General features: G+C 44.1%; 2 long non-coding RNA genes across 2 annotated transcripts in view; both read right to left on the bottom strand.

Annotated features, from left to right (window-relative positions):
- LOC147996166 (uncharacterized) overlaps window positions 1–12908 on the bottom strand; it is a 44200-nt gene extending 31292 nt beyond the window's left edge. Inside the window, exon 1 of the long non-coding RNA XR_015671288.1 lies at window positions 12684–12908. This is a non-coding gene — a long non-coding RNA (uncharacterized LOC147996166). The remainder of the gene's footprint in view (window positions 1–12683) is intronic.
- On the bottom strand, window positions 11–10261 carry LOC120093158 (uncharacterized). The gene is made up of 3 exons (XR_015671287.1): window positions 10128–10261; window positions 469–1695; window positions 11–336 (listed from the first exon to the last, which is right to left on the bottom strand). It is a non-coding gene; the product is annotated as an uncharacterized LOC120093158 (long non-coding RNA).
- Window positions 12909–18692: the final 5784 nt, after the last annotated feature.

The following is an 18692-nucleotide window of genomic DNA, read 5'->3' as shown; positions in this document are numbered from 1 at the left end:
GACGCAGGAAGATAGAAAATGAAGCATTTATTGTAAGTAAGAAGTTGTGTCCTAGAACTTGGTCTGAAATCCTGATTAGGCTGGAGTAGATGAATACCCTGGGCACCCAGTGGCCTTGGGCCTCCCTGGGCAGGATGCCTGTGGAGGTAAGGTTAGCACATTGGTAAAAGGAGGCTGAGAAGCCAGTTAGGTCAGGAGCTACGGGGGCACAGGAGAATGAGGTTGCACAAATTTCCCTCTGGGCCAAGTGGACACGAGAATTGCACGGGCATTATTATTCTTGGCTAGTAGAGAACTGGCTTCCATGACAGGCTCCTTCCTATGGTGTCTTGGGTCCTGAAAGGAGGGGAAATGCTAGATTCTTCCCAGAGGAGAGCGGTGAGGGAATAAAAAAAAAAAACCCTTAGCCATAAAGTACAGGAGGACACAACTCTCCAAGCCCCCACATACCGGGAGCCTTGCACACACCTTGGAGGCTACACAGAGACTGGAGTCAGGGTCCTGCTGCTGTAGTAACTTGGGAGTCTGTGTTGTTCGCCGCTGTGGGAAGTGACAGCAGACTGCTGTGTGTGTTCCACACTAAGCTGGGCCAGTCTTCTCAGTCTCCCCTCTAGCTGGCCTGTGCCACAGCCTCAGTGATCACCAGGCTGAGGTACCTGGAGCATGTGAGTCAGAAAGGCACTTCCAAATGGAAGAATCAGGATAGTACAAGGATGGCTCTGCTGCCCTGGCGATTTCGGGCTGCAAACTTGCACCATCTACTCAACAAAACACACATTAGTGTAAGAAGCCTCTTCCTCCTTAGGAGGCAAGCTAGTGACTAGATCCTGTTCCTTTAACATTCTCTCTTGGGTTCTTACTCCGAATTCCATCCTTCCCAGGGCTCAAACATTTTCAATTAGTTTTTAAAACCATGCTTTATTTTTATGTATTGAAATACAATTTACATAACAAATAATGCTCTAATAGAGTGATTTGGTTTAGTTTTATATGGAAGCGAAGGGGGCATTTTTCGAGTTACAAAGCCCTTCTACCAAGAACGGATTTTAAGAACACTTTTTCTAGGTGGGTTGAGCTAATACACATATTCAGTGACTAGTCATGTCTGATTTCTACTGAGCTAACGGTCAATGGAATCAAAAGGCAAGCCTCAGGAATAACACATGATGGATTCTTTAGGAATGCAAAATTTTTGCTTCTTCAATACAGAGAGTTGAATTTACATGCCCACCATGTTAAAAAAATACTACAAACTGAAACTAAAAAAAGTAAATTTTATTAGCTATCTCTGGGGACGCTTTGCAATTCTTCCCTGGGAAGGAAGTTTTCTGCCTCATTTGCTGGTTTGTACGCAGATTCTTGCTGTGGCCAAGCTGTTTTTGTATGGATCTAGGCCCTGCTTCCTTCCCTCAGCCAGACGCTAGTAGGACGCTTTGGACGGTTGGTCGGATGGAGACTAGGAGAGCATGACAGAACGACCTCGGCTTCATGCCTCCCGTGAAGCTACTCTCTTTTGCCAGGAACCTTGATTTCTCCAACCACAGTATGTGTAGGTGGAGGGAGCCTTGACCAGCCTTTCTTGAGCAGACGCAGAGAAGCCCTTCCTGCTAACAGAGCTTGTCCACTAGACAGTGCAGTGCCTGCTGGGGTGTTGCTGAGCGTCCCAGACCTGTAGCATGAGGCCATTATGGCTCTCTAGAAGAGAAAACAGAAGGGTAATCTTGAAGGCCACACCAGGAAGAATTTCATTTCTAGATGGCCTAACAATAACTGACGGGCAAAATGGAGTTCCAACAATTGTTGGAATGCAAAGCTCAGACACTACTACATGGGAAAGTATTGTGCTTGTTTGTTTTGTCATCCCTTCATCTTCATCCCAAGCCAAATCACTAGTCTATTTTTCCCTCCATGTGAGAGCCTCAACTTCTCATTGTGGCATTCCAAAAAATTGTGGAAGATATTTTTTCCCAGCCAAATAGTTTTGCACCAGATGTCAGCTGTATTTAGATATGGCTGAAGCAAGGGTCTGCTAGAACAATTAAATCAAGACTGAAAGTGCCCCCAACTGTTCTAGCAGTTCTTGACTGTTCTCTGCTGCTTCCTTCTGCCTGAGTAGGAACAGGGTTGGGAAGACACATCTCACATCTACATCCATAAGAAGATGCTGGGTCAAAGCCCCCATCTTAAAAGTTCTAAGAAAAAATAAGAAAGACGCCACCCTTACATCCTACCCAAGGCACCCAGGAAAGTTATTACATCTGGGTCATCCCTCTGTTGGCCAAACAAAACACATCTGTGTGAGGGCAGTCTTCTTCAGACAGAGCTTTTCAGGTTCAAATTGTCCCAGCCTCCCACTTCCCAGATCTCCTTGTTCCTCGAGACTCCACAGGAGGCCCTTCCTGGGCCTCAGCTCCTTATCTCAGCCTCAACGGTGTAACAAAGAATTATTCTCTCCATTTTACTGAATCGCCGGCTTAGATTAGGTCAGTTCCACCGGAGCACTAGCTGGGAAGGACATGGGGGCTCCAAGAGCAGTGCATGCTCTTAACTGCAACGGGTTCCCTGCAACAGCAACTCCTCCCCCCAACCCCCTACCTTCCACCCCACACCCCCACCTCCCCCCACCTCTCACTCCACCCCCACCTCCCCATCCCACACATCTTTGTCCTGAATTCCCAAGCTCTAAAGTAGAGCGGTTATTTCTCCTCCTGAACTTTCTCTGAAAGCAATTCTAAGTAAACACCCAAACGTTATGCACCAGCCTAGGCTTGAGTTTTGGCGGAGCTGCTGACAAAAAGGAAAGATTGAGGAAACGAACCTTTTCCTCTCCTGGCACTAACTGTAGATAAGATTCTAAAGTGTACTGGTATTTAATGCTGATTTAATAAAAAGAGGCTTTGAGTAGCGCTTGAGATGGTTGTCAAGCAGGTTTTGCACCCTGTGGCTTATGGTGAGGCTCTGTAGTGCAGCCAGATTCAAAAGTAGTGAGATTAACACAGCTTTAGGCCTGGAGGCACAGGAGCTGGCAGCCACAGTAGGAGCCATGCGGTCCGCCATGGCCCGGAGAGAGCAGGTGACTGGGCAACTCCGGCCTTCACTTCCTCTTGGTTGTGGAAGGAGATTAAAGAGGTGCTGCCCCCTCCTCTGTGTCTGGGCAGAGCAAGGCAGGAGGAACCGGCAGGCTTTTCCTGATTTCTGTGCAATCAGTCCTAGGCTACCAGCTCACGCTGAGGGCTGCGCAGTCTTGTGTATCCTAGGAGGGTGGTGAACTCTCTGAACTTTCAGGGTTAAGCTTGAACTTCCCATCCTCCTGCCTCCACCTTCCAAGTATTGGGCTTAGGCGAGTGTACCACCACACTTACTTCAAGGAGTTCTGGAAACTAAATGGGTTCTTTTAACCCTTGGTTTTAAAAACAAACCACAGGTCATCGTTCGTCTCAGAACTATCCAGATTCTCCCTGGCTAGTTATATTCTTTTAATTGACATTACAAACTGTCTTCAAGCAGCCTATCCTATTTTTGCTGGCATGAAGAACCTTACTTTCCAAGAGGAGAAGTCCCCTAGCTGGAAATGTACAGATGCTAAACTTGATGGCAAACTTTGTTTTTCTAAATGCTGCTCCTTGCGAATATCAGCAACCACTCAGGGCCACTTCAACTCATCGCTTTGTATGCAAAGAAACAACGAAGAAACCCAAAGCAGTGTGGGTAACTTGCACTATGCTTTATAGAAGAACCCTAACTTAAAGTTTACTCCCTGTTCTCTCCCAACAATCCCCAGTCTGTTGTCAATTTACTTCCTGTTGTTCCCCTAACAATTCCCAAGTCTGTCACAGAGGATTTTCAAAAATCTGCTCACTGAACTGATTTGGGTGGGTGGGAGGTCCAGATCACTATGTGATGCTAGATGTTTGCCCAGTTTTCCTTTGCGTTGCTTGAGTCAAGGACTCCGGATGTAGCCCAGGTTGGCCATCAACCGGTGACTCCCGTATCTATGCCCCCCAAGTGCTAAGATTGTCAGCATGTACCAGCTCGCCTCATCCGACGCTGTGTGGTTTGGTTTGGTTTTTTTGAGGGAAGAATCTCAAGTAGTAATGTGGTGTGATTTTGATTTGACTGCGTGGATTCTGCATGTGCTCTTGGCCATTAGTCACGCTCGTGCCTTTGGTGTTCGCATTCATTCTTTCAAACGTCTGTGGGAGATAAAGTTGGCACATCCTCTGAGATGGAGCAGGGACCAGGAGTGGTCACCACATTTTGGGTTTAGTTCCTAGTTTAATTATTTTTAAGTTATTTACAATTAAATAGTTTAAAATCAGAATTGCGGTACTGAATGTTACAACTGAGAGCTCATATCAGAGATGCCTTTCTTTCTCATTATTTTCCCTAAATTTGCCAGTAGTCCCATAGGAAATGTATTCATGTTATAACAAATTATTGTTCAGTGAGCTAATTACATTGGGAGCCGTCAGATTAAGCAAAGCTCACTCTTTTTGCTCTTGGTACTAGAGACAGACCAAGGGGGTGCTCTGCCTTTAAATATGTCACTGGCACAAAGCTAACCTTGTAACAAAAAGCATTTTCAGGGTCGTGTCCTCACAGGCTCGTGTGTGTGGGAAGGAACCTTTGGACTTGGGATGGCGCTGGCAAACGTTCAGCCATAGAGTCAGGGCTTGGCCCAAGCCCTCTGCTTACTGTCTGTCAATCGAATGTAACCAGTCACTTCACATCCCCTCTGCTGGAGCTAAGCACAGGCAATTCACACAGATTCGCACAGGCTTGTGCAGGTATATCGTTCCTGTGCACTGTGTGATGATTCAAATGCTGGTTTCTCTCGCCCCTGTATCTGGTTGCATTCTTTATTCAGAGAATCTCCTGTCTAGGGCTTGTATGAACATCAGAACCCCAATTGGTCCCCGATGTGTCAATAAAGAGAGCTTAACAGCCAATGACTGAGCAGAGGAGAGAATAGGGATGGACTTCCTGTCAGCCAGGGAAGGGAGAAAAGGGAAGTAGAGGATTCAGTCACAGAGAGTCCAGGAGACACCAAGAGAAAACATCTCAAGAAAGCCATAAAATGCAAACATCTCAGGAAATTTGACTGTGAGGTGACCAAAATAGTTTAAAAGATTGGAATAGAGGGGTTGGGGATTTAGCTCAGTGGTAGAGCGCTTGCCTAGCAAGCGCAAGGCCCTGGGTTCGGTCCCCAGCTCCGAAAAAAAAAAAAAAAAAAAAAAAAGAAAAGAAAGATTAGAATAGAGAAGAAACTGCTCAACATTGTACCTTAAACTTGTTAAATATATAACATAGTCCTGTCTCAAGTATTTGGGAGCTAGCTGGGTAAGAGGAAAACTAATACAGGTACTAAAATGCCACTAACAGGCATTCCTTCTCCATTGTGGACTGTATCCTCTAAGCCATGAGACAGACTGAACCGTTCTTCCCTTAAGTTGCTTCAGTCAGGTTTTCTGTCACAGTGATGAAAACAGTAACTTGTACTGTGCTGGATGGTTTTATGTCAACTTGACACAAGTCATCTGAGAGGAGGAAACCTCAATTTAAAAAACAAAACAAAACAACAACAACAAAAAAACAAAAAAAAAAAAACAAAAAAAAAAAACAGTGCCTCCACAATACATCAGGGTCCTCCTGTTTTCTGCAACAAAACATCAGTCACGGCCTCCCTTACCCTGTGCCCATGTGTCCTGTGGATCCCTTCTGACCTGCCTCACCCACTGATGGCTGCTCCCCTGCCTCCAACGTCAGCAGGAATTCCCTGTGAGCACACCAGCCAAGCAGGCAGTAAAACAGGCAACACACAGCCATCACACATGCTGAAAATCCAGAGAGGAAACAGGAACCAAGGAGCAAAACAGCCACCCAACAAAGGCAAACCCAGAAATTAGCACCTAGACGTATACTCGCCCCTAAGCCAAATGGCTAGACACCAGCGTAAGAACACAGTCAAGAACAGTTAAGGCAATATGTCACCAGAGCCCAGCTATTCTTCCTGAAGCAGGTCCTTCAAACGTAGCTTAAGCACAAGATAGAAGACCTCAAACCCAACTATACAAAGGTGATAGAGGTTCTTGAAGAGAAAATTAATAAACTCCTTAATCAACAGTTCTCAACCTGGGGACCATGATGCCTTTTGAGGTCACATATCAGAAATCCTGCATATCATATATTTATATTACAATTCACAATAATACCAAAATTACAGTTATGAAGTATAAATAAAATAATTTGTGTGTATTAATACACACAAACACACACACACAGAGTATAATATAACTGCACCTCACTATTCCTTACCTAGGTGAATCAAAGCAGAGAGCTGCTTTGGAATGTCCCATAAACATGTGGAATGACATGTAGTATGTGCATATATAATATATATTACATAATATGCCAAATCCCTCCATAAGATCAGGCTAAAGGCAAGCCTGTGGGACATTTTCTTAATTAGGATTGATGGGAGAGGGTCCAGCCCATTCTGGGGGCTGCCATCCCTGGCCTATTGGTCCTGGGTTCTGTATGAAAGCTGGGTAAGCAGCCATGAGGAACTCGTCAGAAAGCAGCACCCCTCCATGGCCTCTGCATCATCTCCTGCCTGTAGGTCCCTGCCCTGTTTGAGTTCCTGTCCTGAGTTTTTCCAGTGAGGAACAGTGCTGTTGAAACATGAGGCAAATGAGCCCTTTCTTCCCCAATTTGCTTTTGGCCATGGTGTTTCACCACAGCAATAACAACTCTAAGACGAACACAGGGAAAGAATAACTCAGAGAAGGGGTTCCTGGCTGTGATAAACCTGAAAAAGTCTGCAGGTCTTTGGATTCAGTTTGTGGGAAGAATGTGAAAGACTTTAGAGCAGTTGGCTAAAATGTCCTTGGAACCCACAAGCAGGGTTTAATGTGCACTTCTGTCTGGAATGAGGGAGAGCAAATACTGACAGTGTGTGGGCAAGCACAGCAAAGGTGTGCTCACGAGGCCCCAGAGGGAACAAGGGTTCTACTGGGACATTCTAGCCAAGCCTCTGGCTGTGTCCTGAAAAACTGGAAAAAGTGCTAATTCAGAAGTAATGGACTAATTTCTTTGATGGAGGAAATTTCAAGACAATATAGCTGTGCCATGACCATTCCTTACGTAGGCAAATCAAAGCTGAGGGCTGGTTTAGAACGTGCCATAAGCACAAGTAGACATGGTGGGGTTGAAGCTCCAGGGATAATCAGCTTCACTGTCCAGAGTTCTACGTGACTGAGGGACTCTTCCTCTATACATCCGATCCTCAACCCTGGATGTGTTGAGGTTGAGCTTCAATTAACACCATGCCTGTGAGTGGAAGGGGCGGCCATAACTAAACTCCAGGTTTCTAGGTGACACTCACCCCTTTTCAACAGCCTGACGCAAATGAGTCTTAACATCTCTGACAAAGAACAAAGTCACACCGACTTAGTATAAAGATCTTGATTGGTTTTATTTTCAGTTGTCGAGTCGTATGTTTCATACACTGAAGTAAAACAATCATTCTAACAGGACGAGCAGAAGTATGTGTTGAGAGAGAAGAAAGCGGAAACCAAACGAACAATGGCAAAGTTGTCATTTCAAAGCTACTTTCCCTGATAGAGGGAAACAAGGTGCCAGACCGTTGGGAAACAGCGGACTGGCTACAGTCAGGCTGCACCTTGTAGAGAAACACGGGAAACTCATCCCGACCATGGAAACTGATCGCTTGGGAAACTGGGCTGCTATTCCGCTACACCTCACTTCTCAGAAACTCAGACAAACAGCCTAGCTTCAGGCTGAAGGCCATAGCTTTCACATGGCTGCCTCCACCTGTGTATCGAGACCTCCTGAAGGAGTCTTGTCCAAATTGATGGTCGCTTGTCATTTTTATTTGACATCTAGAAAGGTGACATTCCCAGACATTTCAACTGCCAGAGATGATTTTGTGATAGCTAAAGAAACTCCATTTTGTGCCAGGCATCTATCCGGTGCCTAATAGTCATTTGTCTCTGACTCAAGTCCCTGGAATATCAGTTTTCACCCCTGACTCCTTGACCCCCAAGCCCTCCAGAAATATGCAGCTATGACCAGCATGTTCTGCCATAATTGGGGGCAGGTTTTGGTCTCTGTAACTTGCTTATACAGATATTCAATGACGATTTGGGGGTCACAGCTAAACAGGTCACATGGTTTTAGCCTTTAAAAGCCCTTTTTTCATTGGTTCCTGGATGACACATTCTGATTTCAGCAAGACTGTGCCCTTGTTAGCTGCTTTAATAAATTTGTCTAATTCTAATCTAATTCTAATTCTAAATAAAGTCAGGGGTTCTTCCCAGTATTCTTGAAATCCATAACAATTTCATCCTACAGATCCTTCTTAAGTATCTACAATATACGAGGCTAGACCCAGAGGGAACCCTAGTATCTCAGTCAGGGTTTCTATTCCTGCACAAACACCATGACCAAGAGGCAAGTTGGAGAGGAAAGGGTTTATTCAACTTACACATTCACATTGCTGTTCATCACCAAAGGACACAAAACAAAACAAAACAAAACACCAGCCAGTAAACATAGCAAGGTGAAGAATTGCCTTTAGGAGCTCCAAACTGAATGGGAGTCGAGTGTGGTAAAGCATGCATCGCAGTGCTTAGGAAGCAGGACAGAAGGGTGTATTCTGGGCTACATGGAGCTACTGTCTCAAAGTTTTTTATTAACTAATTGGGTGAAAAGGACACAATTCATCTAACACAAGGAAAACTGTCATAAACTAAGAGAGAATGTTACTAAGAATTACTGAGGGCCTCTGTGGCTCGAATCTGCACTTTAACCGGGTAGGATCTTCACGGTTACAGTGTACATTGTATAGGAAGAGACTGAAGTCCAGAGAAGCTTTAAAGAACAACTTTCCAAGGTCCTGTAAGTTCAGGCTGCCCTGGATATAGCGAGTCTCCTGCCTCTGCCTTCTACATACCAGGATTACTGGTCTCCACTGCCACACCCAGAATCCAACGAAGACCTTATTGGTTTTTTTTGTGTTTGTTTGTTTGTTTGTTTTTTGTTTTATTTATATTTTTTGGTTTATTTTTTCCTCTTGATCTTTTTACTTACTGGGAAAACAGAAACAGAGCAAGTACCAATTTCAAAAGCAAAACCCATTTTTCTCTTTTATTTTCCAAATATAAACATATGATTGGACTTGGGAAAAAAACTTTACAAAAATTTAAATATGTAATTTTAGTGACTAGATGTGTAAAGTTTCCATGTTTTCTCCCATAAGCGTTTTCCTGGTGTTTATATGAGGATGTAATGCTATTCTCAATGTGTTTTATTTAGAATACATGCAGACTTTCTTAGACAACTCTTACTTATCCAGCTGGTAGGTCACGTGTGCAGAGTAAGCTCGGTACTTCAGACAGCCACTCGCTATTAACCTCTCTACCTGACCCAATCTAATCCTAGATGTAGGAGGCAGAGGCAAGAGACTCACTATATCCATGGCGGCCTTAACTTACAGGACCTTGGAAAGTCGTTATTTAAAGCTTCTCTGGACTTCAGTTTCTTCGTTCATACACACATAGTTCTGTTCTGTGCATAGAGTTTGTGTGACCTTCTCCATGAAGGGACATACCACACAAGGCAATTTAAACCCATGCTTACAGGCTGTGGTCACTCACGCTTGGCTCAGAGTGAACTTTTACTTCCAGAAAGCAGAGTATGTTGTGCCTATCTAGAGCCATGATTTCCCCCTTTGCAAACTGTCATTAATTGACTTTAACACGTATATCGATCTCTGAGTTCAAGCCTAGCCTGGTTTACAGAGCAAGTTCCAAGACTACACAGAGAACTTTGTCTTGGGGAAAAAAATGGAAACAAAACAAACAAACAAAATGTAAACATTTTGGAACCAGGAAAGGAAGGAAGAATTACTGTCTGGAGACTGGCACAAAGCCTGTGACTTTATTTCCAGTTTCCGGTTGAAGCTACCACACATTACCAAACAGCAAAGTAAGCAGTGTGGGGTGTGAGTTAGTGCAGGAACTAGAAACCCTGTAAGCCTCAGGAGAACAGTAACACACTCCTTAAAATAATTACTTATAAGTCTATAGGTTATTTTTCGGTTCTACCTGTGCGCTGTGCCCCATCACATCTCCAGTCGCCAGGCACGTAGCGGTCTTACTTGTATATTTTCTCCACACGGGACTCACCACAGACACGCGCTGTGTGCAGGTCAGGCCACTTAGAACCTGAACTTCAGACTGAACTGTGTTTGTTTTGGCACTCATCACACAGTTGCCTTCCATGGAGGTTGGGTCTTTTATCGTCACAATATGCTGGAAGCCACATTGCAGAGTTCTTTTGTTTTGTTACAGAGTTTTGAAACAAGGTTTCACTCTGCGGACCAGTGTGGACTCCAGGTGTTGATTCTCTTGCCTCAGTTTCCCAGTGCCCAGATTATAGACGTCCCCCCCCCCATAGTGGGTTTATTTCTGCAACTGCAATACAATTCAGTGCTTTTCACCTGGTTTGACAGATGAACAGCTTCTTCTGAATGAGCTTAGTGAGATCCTGCATGACAGGCAGTCGTTCCCTGTCAGATAAGAAAGGCTGCTTGTTTACTAGAGCAGGCTCAGTCCCTGAGTGAATGCTGCTGGGATCCTGCCGGTGGGGATGTTCTGCACTAGAGAACCTCACAGGTCAAGGGTCTAGCACCCAAAAAGATTCATTCATGACACAAAGGTTCTCTCAGCACTCTGAAAATTTCACAACAAAAAAATTATTTTTGTTTGGTTTTCCGATTTAAGATTAAGCAGCTGTTATAAGTGTGACCTGAAACCTCTCCATAGGCTCACGTTTTAAACTCTGTTCCTTATCTGGGGTCACTATTTTTTGGAGGCAGTAGAACCTTCAGGAGGCAGAACCTAGCTGCCTAGGTCACTTTGGGTGGGTCACTGAGGGTTGCATCCTGGGCCCTCGTTCCTCCACCATATCCTCCTCCTCACTAAGCCCGCTACATCTTCCTTGACTCTGTGGATGAAAAAAACGAAAACTGAAACTCAAAAGTAAACCTCTCCTCCCTTGTGTTGTTTCTGTCAAGTGTTTTGGGCAAACAATGCAACGGTAATTAGTCCAACAATGAAACACGTGGTGAACTTGGGGTCACAGAGAGAACAGCAATTCAGGGGAAGAGACGTGAGGGGCGTGTCCACAGCCCTGTGGTAGGGGACAGAGCACACAAAGGGTCAGCAGCTATTGCAGTGTATAAACAAGTCAAGACTTAGTCAACAGGACATTCGCTAAAGGCAAACAATGTTTCTCTAGGCACAGACACACACAGAAAGACACACAGTCACAGACACACAGAGACACACACCACACAGACACACAGACATACACAGACGCACAGAAGTACACCACACAGAGAGACACACCACACACAGACACACATACACACAGACACACATACAGAGACACACCACACACAGACACACAGACACACATACAGAGACACACCACACACAGAGACACACACCACACAGACACACAGACATACACAGACGCACAGAAGTACACCACACAGAGAGACACACCACACACAGACACACATACACACAGACACACATACAGAGACACACCACACACAGACACACATACACACATACAGAGACACACCACACACAGAGACACACACCACACAGACACACAGACACACAGACACACACACACACACACACACACACACACACACACACACACACACACACACACAGAGAGAGAAGCCAAAAATGGTGTACACAGCAAATCTTGGTTCTAATAAACCTCAGCGTGAGCTGTTAAATAGAAAAGTCTTCTGAAAACATGCAGAACTTGAAACACTGTGTTGCTTGTGTTGACTAGGGGATTACAGACCATTCTATTAGAGGGGGCAGGCAACCAGAGTGAAAAGCCCAGAGAGAAGTCAGAGGTCAAGGTTAAGGGCAACTCTCAGAAAACTTGGTCCATATATTCAAGGAAAATGATGTCAAAACAGATGTGTGTGGGCCAAACTTAGATTTCCATCCATGTGACAAACTCATGGTAATCTTAAATACAGTACACATGATAACAATGAATTGTGAAAAAATAGGCTCTCATGTACAAACTGAAATGTTATATGTAAAAAAAAATCCACTTATTTCAAAGTTATTGTCTTGGGAAGTGAGTGCCTTCAATTTGAACCATTGTGTGACTTAGGTAGACTTCAGACAACCTGAAAAATTGGACTCCAAACGACTTCCTTACTTCCTCCTTCCATTGTTTCTTCCTCCCTCTGTCTTCAGTCTCCTCTCCCCCGTTTTCTTTTTCCCCTTTCTTTTCTTTTTTCTCTTTCTTTCTTTTCTTCCTTTTTTCTTTTTCTTTTCTTTTCCTTTCTTTCTTTTCCTTTTCTTTCTTTCTTTTTCTTTCTTTCTTTTTTTTTTTTTGAGATAGAAATCGTTCTGTAGACCAGGCTGGCCTAGAGCTAGCTATGTGGCACAGACTGGCTTCAAACTGAAGATTCTACTGCTTCAGCCTCCGGAGTGTTGGATACAAGCCGGGGCTACCACACGCACTCTGACATTTCTATATAATTAATTTAACAGGCATTTTGAAAATTGTTCTCATAAAGATAACATAATCTGCATTCAGGCACAAGTGTCTCATACCTCAGAGTCCCAGGAAGGCGCACACAGTCTCCTGAGGAAGGGCCCTGGGTCCCAATGTCTCATGGTGCAGAGGCAGCCCGGGTGGGTGCCCCAGGGTTAGAGGATTTCCACGCTGTGAGAGGATTACTCTCCTGCTTCTGCCTGCTACCCCATCATCTCAACAGGTGTGCCACAGCATTCTTTACAAACTACAAACAAGAATACGCCACAGAGAGAAGTCAGAGTGAACAGCAAACAGTGCTCTTCACGCAGGGTCACCAAGCAAAGTGACCGCCAGCTGCAGATGTCTAAGGGGTCAACCCTTCTGTGTGATTCCCAGGACCTCGGAATCCAAGGGCAAAGGGATTAAAACTCACAGATGCTTGCCTGTGGCCTGTGTTATTCTTTTTGCTTTTGATTAAATCCAAACAAATTCATTGCTTGGATTTTGATTATTGTGTTACAAAGTTTATGTTTTGGATCATTTCTTTTGCCTATTGCCTGGTGACACACTCCAATGATTTAAACGGTGTAAGTAAATCTACTCAGGATAGATAATGTACTCTAGTTCTTTGATCATTCTGTTTGATTTTCAAAACCTTATCCTGGAGCCCAGGTTGAAACTGGGGCTTCTGCTTCAGTTTCCCACTTGCTGGCATTTTTTCAGAAGAAAAGGAGGAGCTAAGAAAGCCTTGAGAAAAGCTGAGGTGGAGAACAGGCTCCCTCTCGTGGACAAAGTCGGAGCCGGACACGCTTGACTCCTGGAGATAGAATTAGAACTAAGGAGCATTGACTGTTTCATGCTTTATATTCCCTTAAAAAGTTACTTTGTTGTATTTTCTGAGGTCCTATCAGCTTGTGAATTTTCTGGGACTTAATTTTACCTGCGTTATCGTCCTTTTTCTAAGGATGGCTTTTTTGTCCTGAAAGTAGTCACTTCTGTCTCTAATGAAGTTGTGTCCTGTGCCAGTAAGCACCAGAGATACAAGTGAAGAAAAACTTTCAAATCCTGTTCTAGGGAGCCTGAACGTCAGAAGACCTCGTCGTCGCTTCAGACCAGCCACACCGTGATGTCACTGGTTACTGATGAAGAGAGTCTGCCAGCACTGGGCAGAAAACAGCCAGGGATGTGTGTGGAAGATCACAGGGCAGGGCAGAGAAAGACGAGACTGCCATCAGGAGCTTCCCCTACAGTCACTGAGTCAAGGAGACTGCCCAGCGCTCTGAGCTCGGGGTCCTGCTCTGAGCGTCACCACGGTCTTTTCTACAACTGTCTCCTCCGATTTTAATGAGAAGGGAAGACTGGCTTGTCATCCCCCCAGCACCAGCAGCCAAAGCCCACACTGTCATCTCTCCAGACTCTCACCACCCTCGTTCCCCCAAATGACCTTAGATAGGAAAGTAAATGAACGCCCAGCTAAATGCAGGTGTATTTGACTCCAAAGTCCTCGGCGCACTGGACAGCAAGAGAAAAAAAGCAGGCTTTGAAAGGTCAGCTGTTGAAAACATCATTTTAGAGAGGCGGGACTCTCCTTTTTCAGAATGTGTAGGATGGGTGTAAAGGAAGCAACCTGGTTCCTTAGGAAAATCCAATTCTTTCAGCATATATTCATTTGCCATCGTTTCCGAATTCCTTGGGTTTCTCTCATAGTGCATTGGTACCGTGTGGTGACAGTGGGGACCACAGAGCTCAGCTGCCCAACCTTTGGCACCCAGGAACCTATTTGAGTGATTCCACGGTCGGTAAAGGCAATCTCCACACAATTGACCCTGTTGGATGGATGCTAGTTTCTTCCCCACCATGGTATTCCTATACCTTTAACTTGCTACCAGCCAGGTGACCCAAGAGCATGGCAGGTGTCCCCCACATCTTTCTGTATTTGAAACACTCCAGCCCGGTTTGCCGGTGGTGGAATAGTCCTTACTGAAGGAGTAATCTCGACATGTGAAGTGCTTTTGGCTGGAATAAATGTTTGCCCAGGCTGTAGCTGCCCTAGAATGACCAGGAAGGTGTGACAGACTCACCAGTGCAGGACCTCTGGAAAATGACCAGGCTCAAGAATGGGATTTACAGCAGAGAGAGCTCTCTCAATCCACCGTGTGTGTGTGTGTGTGTGTGTGTGTGTGTGTGTGTGTAAACATACATGATACCTAACGTGTCTAACTTACCTCTATCTCTCTATCTCAGGTAACAGTTTTTTATGAAAGTCAGACAGGACTGCTCCCCGTCCTAGGAAGTGGCACACAGGCTTTCGGACTGTCTTGTGCGGTGTTGAGACGGGGTGAAAGTGAAGAAAACCTTAGTAACAGTCTCTGGGGACTTGCCTTTCATTAGTGTGGCCTGAGCCAGGACAGGAAGGACGCAGCTGTCTTTACAGCAAGCAGAAAGTGAGGAGGTTCTCTGTAAATAGGTCAGCAGAGCAGCCAGGCTTCAGAGCCCTGTCAGCACTGGAGGATTAGCTGGGAATTCTCAGGTCATTTTGGGGGGGATGTAATCCAGGGTAATCTTATTTTCAAAGTGTATTCTTCCTCCCACCTTGAGCTGCAGGGTGGAATCAGGGTCAGGATGGGATGGGGCTTATGCAAACTGCCCCCTGGGAGGATCAAAGCCTGAGTTTAAGGGTCCTGATCACCCAAAGTTCTCACTGTAGTGAAATCCTCAGTATCTATGAATGCTACACTATCACAGTTTGGTTCAGTTTTATAGCAGAAGAGAAAATTTATTATAGTTTTTACATCTCCTGCCTCTCACTTTGAAACTGAAGTGATCTGTATGTTTTGTTAGCTTTAGATTTTTTTTTACATATGAAGTAGTAAATGTTGTCGTCCTTAGTGTTTCTGGGAGAGGGACAATTTGGAATTCTAGGCAAAGTTTCTGATCTCCAGTCTTTGTGCAGAGTGGCATAAGAGGTGCCATTAAAGACTGAAGCCGACCATTCCACAGTTCCCTGCACCCAAATCCCGTGGGAAAGAGAGCTGAACACGCAGAAGTGTAGACATCCTGAGATCGCAGGACAGACTGCCATGTCTGCACACCTCTGCCCACATCCCTGGTCCAAGGGGAAACTGCACAGTGCCTCTGGACACAGGAATATAGGAACAGTCAGTCACCTGTACCTGCGGTTCTGGTCTGCGACCAGGATGGAACTGAACAGGCCAAACAGCTCCCTGAACCCAAATCCTGTGGTGAAGAGAGCTGGCCCTCATTAATGTGGACACTCCTGAGAAGTCAGAGGAGAATACCTTCTGCCCACATTCCAGGCCCAAGAGGGAATCACCTAGTGCTGACTGTGCCCCCTGGGTGCAAGGACCTAGGAGCAATCAGGGGCAGGACCCTTTGATTCCTGCCTGCGCCTAGAGCTGGAAGACAGTCTCCAAGAGCACTGACACACCTGAAATCAGAGCACCTGTTCTCAGGAAAGGCTGAAAGAAAACAGGGAAACAGGTCTACAGGAGTGCTGACACAGAGGCCTACAGGGGGTGTCAAGTCACTCTCAGAAACAGCAAGACAAGCAAACACCAGAGACAACCCAATGGCTAGAGGCAAGTGCAGGAACCTAAGCAACAGGAACCAGGACGACTTGGCATCATCAGAGCCCAGTTCTCCCACCAAAGAAAATACTAGACATCCAAACACACCGGAAAAGCAAGATTTAGATTTAAAATCACATTTTATGATAATGATGGAGGACTTTAAGGACAAAAAGAAGTCCCTTAAAGAAATGCAGGAAAACACAAGTAAACAAGTAGAAGCCCTTAAAGAGGAAACACAAAAATCCCTGAAAGAACTACAGGAAAACACAACCAAATAGGTGAAAGAATCGAACAAAACCATTCAGGATTTAAAAATGGAAATAGAAACAAGAAAGAAAGGACAAAGGGAGACAACCCTGGATATAGAAAACCTAAGGAAGAGACAAGGAGTTGTAGATACCAGCATCACCAACAGAATACAACAGATAGAAGAGAGAATCTCAGGGGCAGAAGATACAATAGAAAACATCGACACAACTGTCAAAGATAATGTAAAACGCAAAAAGCTACTGGCCCAAAACAACCAGAAAATCCAGGAAACAATGAGAAGATCAAACCTAAGGATAATAGGTATAGAAGAAAGTGAAGACTCCCAACTTGAAGGGCCCGTAAATATATTCAACAAAATTAGAGAAGAAAACTTCCCTAACCTAAAGAAAGAGATGCCCATAAACATACAAGAAGCCTACAGAACTCCAAATAGATTGGACCAGAAAAGAAACACCTCCCATCACATAATAGTCAAAACACCAAATGCACAAAACAAAGAAAGAATATTAAAAGCAGTAAGGAAAAAAGGTCAAGTAACATATAAAGGCAGACCTATAAGAATTACACCAGACTTTTCACCAGAGACTATGGAAGCCAGAATATCCTGGACAGATGTCATACAGATCCTAAGAGAACACAAATGCCAGCTCAAGTTACTGTATCCAGCAAAACTCTCAATTAACATAGATGGAGAAACCAAGATATTCCATGACAGAGCCAAATTTACACATTATCTTCCTATAAATCCAGCCCTACAAAGGATAATGGATGGAAAACTCCAACACAAGGAGAGAAACTACACAGTACAGAAAGCAAGAATATAATTTCATTGCAATGAAACCAAAAGAGAGACACATAAACATAATGCCACCTCTAACAACAAAAATAACAGGAAACACGGACTCAATTCCTCAATAAAAAGACATAGACTAACAGACTGGATATGTAAAGAGGACACAGCATTTTGCTGCATTCAGGAAATACACCTCAGTGACAAAGACAGACACTACCTCAGAGTAAATGGCTGGAAAACAACTTTCCAAGCAAATGGCCCGAAGAAACAAGCTGAAGTCGCCATTCTAATATCAAATAAAATTGATGTTCAACCAAAAGTCATTAAAAAGATAAGAACACTTCATATTCATGAAAGGAAAAAAATCCACCAAGATGAACTGTCAATCCTGAATATCTATGCTCCAAATGCAAGGGCACCTACATTCATAAAAGAAACCTTACTAAAGCTCAAAGAACACATTGCACCTCACATAATAATAGTAGGAGGTTTCAACACCCCACTCTCATCAATAGCCAGATCATGGAAACAGAAATTAAACAGAGACATAGAGAAACTAACCCAAATGGATTTAACAGATATTTATAGAACATTCCATCCTAAAACAAAAGGATATACCTTCTTCTCACGACCTCTTGGAACCTTCTCCAAAATTGACCATGTAATCGGTCGCAAAACAGGCTTCAACAGATACAGGAAGATAGAAATAATCCCATGCATCGTATCAGATCACCACAGACTAAGGCTGGTCTTCAATAACGATATGGAAGGAATGCCCACATATACGTGGAAATTGAACAATGCTCTACTCAATGATAACCTGGTCAAGGAATAAATAAAGAAAGAAATTAAAGGCTTCTTAGAATTTAATGAAAATGAAGGTACAACATACCCAAACTTATGGGACACAATGAAAGCTGTGCTAAGAGGAAAACTCATAGCGCTGAGTGCCTGCAGAAAGAAACAGGAGAGAGCATATGTCAGCAGCTTGACAGCACACCTAAAAGCTCTAGAACAAAAAGTAGCAAATACACCCAGGAGGAGTAGAAGGCAGGAAATAATCAAACTCAGAGCTGAAATCAACCAAGTAGAAACAAAAAGGACCATAGAAAGAATCAACAGAACCAAAAGCTGGTTCTTTGAGAAAATCAACAAGACAGATAAACCCTTAGCCAGACTAACCAGAGGACACAGAGAGTGTGTCCAAATTAACAAAATCAGAAATGAAAAGGGAGACATAACAACAGAATCAGAGGACATTAAAAAAAAAATCATCAGATACTACTACAAAAGCCTATATTCAACAAAACTGGAAAATCTGGATGGAATGGACAATTTTCTAGACAGCTACCAGGTACCAAATTTAAATCAGGAACAGATAAACCATCTAAACAACCCCATAACTCCTAAAGAAATAGAAGCAGTCATTAAAA

Source organism: Rattus norvegicus, chromosome 2, assembly GCF_021556685.1.
Source record: "Rattus norvegicus strain SHRSP/BbbUtx chromosome 2, alternate assembly SHRSP_T2T, whole genome shotgun sequence".
Taxonomy (NCBI): domain Eukaryota; kingdom Metazoa; phylum Chordata; class Mammalia; order Rodentia; family Muridae; genus Rattus; species Rattus norvegicus.
Note: the sequence above shows the minus strand (reverse complement) of the source record. Positions and strands in the feature narration are given on the sequence as shown.